Source organism: Vidua macroura, chromosome 1 (assembly GCF_024509145.1).
Source record: "Vidua macroura isolate BioBank_ID:100142 chromosome 1, ASM2450914v1, whole genome shotgun sequence".
Lineage (NCBI taxonomy): Eukaryota > Metazoa > Chordata > Aves > Passeriformes > Viduidae > Vidua > Vidua macroura.
The window spans coordinates 145,469,286-145,475,810 of record NC_071571.1 but is presented as its reverse complement, the minus strand read 5'-3'; the positions used below and the strand labels follow the sequence as shown (position 1 = coordinate 145,475,810).

The 6,525-nt window shown below is 41.3% G+C and overlaps 1 pseudogene; it reads left to right on the top strand.

The window, feature by feature from the left end:
* The first annotated feature begins 433 nt into the window (after positions 1–433).
* Positions 434–1,478, top strand: LOC128809667 (inositol 1,4,5-trisphosphate receptor-interacting protein-like 1; annotated as a pseudogene).
* Positions 1,479–6,525: the final 5,047 nt, after the last annotated feature.

The following is a 6,525-nucleotide window of genomic DNA, read 5'->3' as shown; positions in this document are numbered from 1 at the left end:
CATGGATTCCTGGGTACTCTGGTTCTTGCTCTTGCAAAGCCTTGTCCAGTACCCGCAGCCTGTGGGCGATGGTTTGGATGAGGTGACGTGCCTGTGAATGGAGGCACATGTGAAGCTCCAGGAACGGGAGAGGATTCGGCTGGAGCGGGAGCTGGAGCAGCTCATGCTGAAGCCAAGTGGTGCATCCTGGGGAGACCTGCTCTGGTCTGCCTTGCAGCACTGGCAGGTCTGGGTATTTGCTGGGCTCTGACTCTTTCTCTTGGCACTGTGGTTTATGTGGAGGAAAAGAAGCCATCAGGCACAGAGCAGTGACCAGGAGGAGAATGAGGAAGGGGATGAGATATGGGAATATGATCTGGGATGGCTTCTAGAGGAGTGCATTTAGTGGTCTGTACAGGACCTGCAGACAGGCTGTGAGAGGACAGCAGCCCTGATGGACAACTTCAAAACTGTCCTCAGGCATGTCTTGAGAACTATATCTTCCTGGTGCTGCAAGGAGCCATGGTTCTTGGCAGTGCCTTTGAAGGTTGTACTGCCCATGAGGAGAAGGAAATCATGTGCCATGATTTCCATTAATTTCACTCCTCCCCAAGGCCACTCCTTCCACCTGGAGCACAACACTGAGGAGCAGAGGCCCAGCAGCAAGTTCCATGTCTACATGGAGCTGGAGTACAGCTGCCTGAAGAAGCAGCCAGATGCCAGCCTGCTGTGCCTCCTGCACCACCATGAAGTGGTTAGGAGGAGGAGTCAGCATTTCAATCTCCTAGACACCTTGTGCACCAGTTACTACCTTGATGTGAGGAAAACTGCCCACTGGTTCTGCACGCTGGTGAGATCAACCTGACGGTGTTTGCCCCGGTCACGCAGTTGGCCTTTAGTGCTGCTGCCCTCCAAATGCTCCTGCAAACTCAGGCTGACCAACGAGGAAGGAAGCTTCTGGGTTAATGTGCTCTTTGGGGTGCAGCAAGGCATCCCTGACACCTTTGTGAGCAGCCGGCCTCGAGGGGCCCAAACCCCAAGCACAGTGTGGCCTGAGACCTACGCCGTGGCAGAGATCAAGTTCTGCAGGCACATGGCCAGGCAGGGCCCCCAGGACAGCTCACACCTCAAATGCCTGCAGCCCTTGGCCGGTGTTCTTGCATGCAAGGACCTTTCCATCTATTCCATCAAGACCATGGTCATGCACCCTCTGAGCACCGTGCCAGTGTCACGGTGGCACAGGAGACACTGTGCTTCAGCTCGTGGATCTCCTGGAGCAGCTGTGCTTATCCCTGGAAGAGAAACCCCTGGAGAATTTTACTGTGGGCAACCAGAGGCTTCCGGAGGAGATCAGTTTGCCCCCAGATGTACGAACAGCTGAGCCACCCAACCTCTTCCACCTCCTGGCACTGGACCTGGCTGCCTGCTCCCAGGCGATGGAAGCCTCCCTCGATCCGCGCCATGGCCTGGCAGGAGTGCCGGCCTATGGCTGTTGTTAGCAGGGCTTGTGCACAGAGCTGTGCTTGTGGGGCTGGAAGCTGGTGGCCCAGGAACAGCTCACGGTGCTGTGGCAAAGACAGGAACTCACAGGCTGCAGAGAAAAGTAGACAGATGAATATATAGCTATAGTGTGTGTATATTTGTATATAACTAGGAAGATTTTTATTAATAAATGTGTTTTTAATAGATCCATTTGATATTGATAGTTTATTAGTTATACTATTTTATAAAAAGATGTAGCAGGTCTATAGCATTACTGTCTGTTGTGACACATATTAATACTCTCTAGTGCCTGCATTTATAAGGCAAGATTTTTACTACATAGATATTTCAATAAAATATATTTTATACACATATTTCAATCAAAACAATAATAAATCATATAGAAATGAAATAAAAACTAATTCTGTATAATTCCTATATAATTACACAGAATATTATATTTATAACTAAAAGTTTATTAAATATGTGTACTTTTGTATAACAAAAACAGATCATCATAATAAATACAATATTAAAACAATATAAATTTAATGTGTCTATCCTGTCACTGTCAGTAGTAACATACATTAACACTCTGTAGTTACTGCATTCATGGCAGGCAAGTTTTCTATTACATAAATATATTTCTAAAGTAGATATAATTTTCTCACACCACATTTCTCATCTTTTCATGTGGAAATATAGCCATAGACAGTGTAACTCTTTGTTGGCACAGTTATTAATGATGTGGATGAGGCAATGAAATGACTAGGGCTTTTCCCATTATTGTCATGGAATATGAATGTCAACCCCTCACAGAATAATTCATTAAAAAGATAAGAAAATTATTGGCAAAGAAGAAAATTTGGAAAATAAAATTTCAGTTTGCACTTTCAAGAAAAGTGGGATTTTGTCCTTAAGGATATTTTTAACTTATGTACTTGCTTTAAAAAGCACATAGCCTGTAAAGGTGTTAATTCAGTGTAACACATTCTGTCTCATAGAATTTATTTAAGTTAAAATGTCATGTTGGTTACATTCAAAATAAGATTTAATTATAACTCTTTTTTTTTTAAATTTGTTAGATCACTTTGATGTTGTATCAACTACAGACCTCTGTAAAATATGTTGCTAGATTTCTGTATTTCTGATTGTCACAGGCTATTAAGGCTCATGCATATACGCAAATCTATTTCCTTATCATTGCACTGAGAAAATACGTGTGCAGTAAAGATCAAGAGAGAAACCAACCATGACTCACTTTGAATTTCAAAATGAAGTGTATTTGTACTCTGGAAAAAAGAAGGACAATACTATGATTGTAAAAAAAACCCTGGGGTGTCTCCTTCTTATACCTGACCCACCAGAAACCCAAGAGAAATAAGACTTTTTTCTCCCTCAATAATTTATGCTATTTAGGTGGTTGAAGCAGGGAGCTGATGAAGGTTGCTCAGACTTAGCTTAGACTTTGGGCATTCAGTGAGAAACTTCTCCATTCAGGAATAATCATCTTTAATTCCCCAAACAATTAATGGAAAGAATATGTCAATTCATCCATCATAAAGCATAAATCTGGGTGTGCCTATTTTAAGCTGAAAATACATCAAAAGCTTTTTGTTACCTTGCTGCGGCTGGCATGGTTTTTGCAATAAATTATAGAAGAGAAAGGACTTTGCAAGTTTGTCATGCATTTTGTTTTGCTTTAATTTTATATCATATAATTAGGAAGTAAAAGTCAACTGAAGGTATTTGCTCCCTATCATTGTCAGTGGAAAACAGAGATGAATCCCCATATTCTACTTGTACAAGAGACTTTGTGTTTGGTATTGCCAACCAATTGGAAAAGCAGAATGATATCCTCTTTCTTTACTATTTGTCTGCTTTTTTTAGATCCATCAAAGAGGTGATAACGATTTTTTTAACAACAAGGAGAAGAAGTTTTACCCATGATTTCAGAAGGAGATACTGTGAAGGAGGAATGAGGAAAAAAATGCAATAAACCAAACACAAAAAAGCCCAAAACACCCACAAATCGATCATCTTTCCTCATCAGGAGCTTAAGAAGTTCCTGCCATTTGTCCTGTATGTGTCTGATAAATGTCCTGATTTCATGCAATGTAAGACGCAGAGTAGAGTGAGTTTTTTTCTGTACAAAATTAACTTGAGCAGGTGAATAACTTTAGTCCACAGCTCTGGGTGAGACCATCAAGGACCTTGAGACCTGTCCATGTAGCTACATGTCACCTAATGTCCTTGTGATTCTGGTTACAGGAATTTTTTTTTTCTAACGTCAACATGAGAACACTTTTTAACCAGGAACATGTAAGTGAAACAGCACCAATATTGGAAAACTTCTGGCTGTTGCTGGTGCACCAAACTATTCTGCCCAGGGGACTTTTTCTAGTGGCAGCTAATTGCTGACATTTCAAAAGAAAACCAATTTTCTCTGTCTCCCAGAAGAAATGTTAGGCAGTAAGCAAGAAAATAATATTTCTTCCCACTGCCTACAGGCAACAGTAGAGCTTGGAAGTATTCAGTGAAGTAATTAAATACTGCTATGAACAGAGCATGACAAACTCACCATGTTTTTTCTCCTTTCATCCCCCTTTTTAGGAAGCCAAACAAATGATCTTATCCTGATAATGTATGGTTTAATTTCAAGCTCCTATCTCACCCTTTTCCTATCTTACAATCTCCCCTTGAACAAATCACACTCCAAGTTTCCATGATTTAATCTCTCCTAATGAAATAATTCAAATTCATAATCTCAAATACTATCTGGGACGTTCTTATAGAACTTCCCTTGCTGTTAGAGTCCTACTAATTTTCAGTTTAAAAAAGTTTTATTCCTAGAACATAATACTCTGAATTTACTGTTTCCTACTATTAGCCCCCAGATTTAAGCATCTCCCTCTCAGTCATCTCCAGGTTTCCCAAACTGTCCTCTTTTAATCCATTATAAAATAGATTCCTGACTTCCATAACTATCTGTCCCTGTTAAATTTGTTTTTCTCTTTTTTATTATAGGTGAAAAAAAGTTTAGGTTTAAAAGTGGCAGATAAACTTTAGACAGCCCTATCTTATGGAATTAATTGAACCCTAGATGAGACATGTGATGCCAGAATAAATGAAAATGTTGGTGGGTGCACAGAGATTGAAACTTCGGGATATTATGATCTGTGCATCCTGTAAACCAGTACAAAAGAATTATTTCAGCAGGATTTATCTGAAGATTTTCTGCTAGGAAACACATTCTAGAGAGACAGAAATATTGATGGATTCTAACAGTAAATTCTAGTGACATCCCATAGGGCTGTGTGGCTGTGCAGGTGGCAGCCAGCCTTCAGACATCCTCTCACTTGCCCTCCGTGGATTACAGTGTAAGAGATGAAGCTGCTGACGTTTATCACTTTTGGTTACTTTTGCCATTAAGCTGCTTCTTCTTTTGTTAGCCCCTTAAAAAAACAGTGTCCTGGTTTATCCCAGTATAGAGTAAGTGAAACCAAAAGGCAATCAGTACAGGTTTTTTCCACTTTTTCAAGCCTCACATTGGTTGCCAAAAAGTATTTGTCCTGGTTTAGGCCAAATTTAGGAGGAAACTTCCAAAGGCATCTCTTTAGAAAGCAAATTCAAGTGACCCCTCCCCTCATCGGTTCAGAAGACATAAGTCTCCTTTGAGAAAAGTGGAAAAAACTGTTTATTTAACAAGTAAAGTACTCACAAACATTGAAAAATGAGTAATATTAAACAATGGAACCTCTTTTTGTTCCGAAGAGATGGCAAATTCAGAAAGTCCTTGTTGTGGGGTATAGCTCGGCTCGCTCAGTCTCTCATCAGTCCCTCCTGTGCTGGAAAATGTCGCATCCCAGGCCCCACTGCGGGGAGCTCCCGGTATTTTTCTGGGAGCTCTTCTGGGTTTTCAGTCCAGAGCAAGGTTGATCAGTTCCCAGAATAGGAAAAGCCACAGTCCAGGGAACTTCTCTGCCTCAGCTAGCTAAAAACTAACTAAAAGCAAAGGAGAGCTCTCTCCTGCTGTCCATGCTGCAGACAGCACAGTCCAGGAGCAGGAATGCAGGGCAGCGAGTGCAGTTTCTGCAAACAAACTGCGCGCTTCTTCTCCCCCCTTCGCTCTCGGAACCAGTCTTAAAGGTGCAGAGCTTAACATCCAGCAGAACAGATGATATGGGATACAAACATCATAAGTGACAAGAGGGAATTAGCTATAGCAGTTGTAGTTGCCCCTATGCATCTTTACATTTGAAGCTTTTGGGTATGTCCTACAATTCCCAGCCCAACACGTTTGCTGTTTTAAGACAGCTTAGCTGAAAGGAGTGTTAAGAGCTGCTGCTTAGACACCTTGTTGCAACAGAGTGCAAAGACAGCTGCTGTCAGCTAAACAGGGAAATTATTGCAATTTAATATTTTTTAGATGAGAGGAAGGATTGGCATTGCAAATTCAAATTATCCTTTTCAACAGGAACATATGGAGAGAGTCAGGTCTCTTGCTAACTCCATGCATAAAAGCCCCTGAAGTTTATTTGCCACAGAAATCCAGCATGGATGTCCAAAATGCTGCATCTTATAGTGTACCTGTTCATTCTGTGCTGGGCGAGGTAATATGGTCAGGAGCACGTTCCCAGTGTATCTTCAGGCTTCAACAGGACAGAAGAGGAGCTCTCCACAAGCATTCTTTTGCTGTGTTTGGAAATTTTCTACTCTGTTTTGTGTACCTTTGCATTCCCCCCCCCCCCCCCCCAGATTTTAATAGATACTTTTTAGTGACACTAAGCATATATAGAAGGTTTGTCTAACATTTCTGTTTCATCAAAATAACTTTCTGCTCCTTATCCATTCACAGGCCAGTGGTGGCAAAAATGCTTATGGAGAAGAGAGGTTAAAACTGAACAGGTTTTCTATTTAGGTCAAAGCAACAAAAGAAATCTCTCAGACAGTGCTAGTACTTCCTACTTTCAGGAGCTTGGTCTTAGCTTCTAGCTGCTAATGGCCACATTTTGCAAAGTCGATGGTATATGGCAGTAAATAAGGCATTTTAAGGAAAAATGT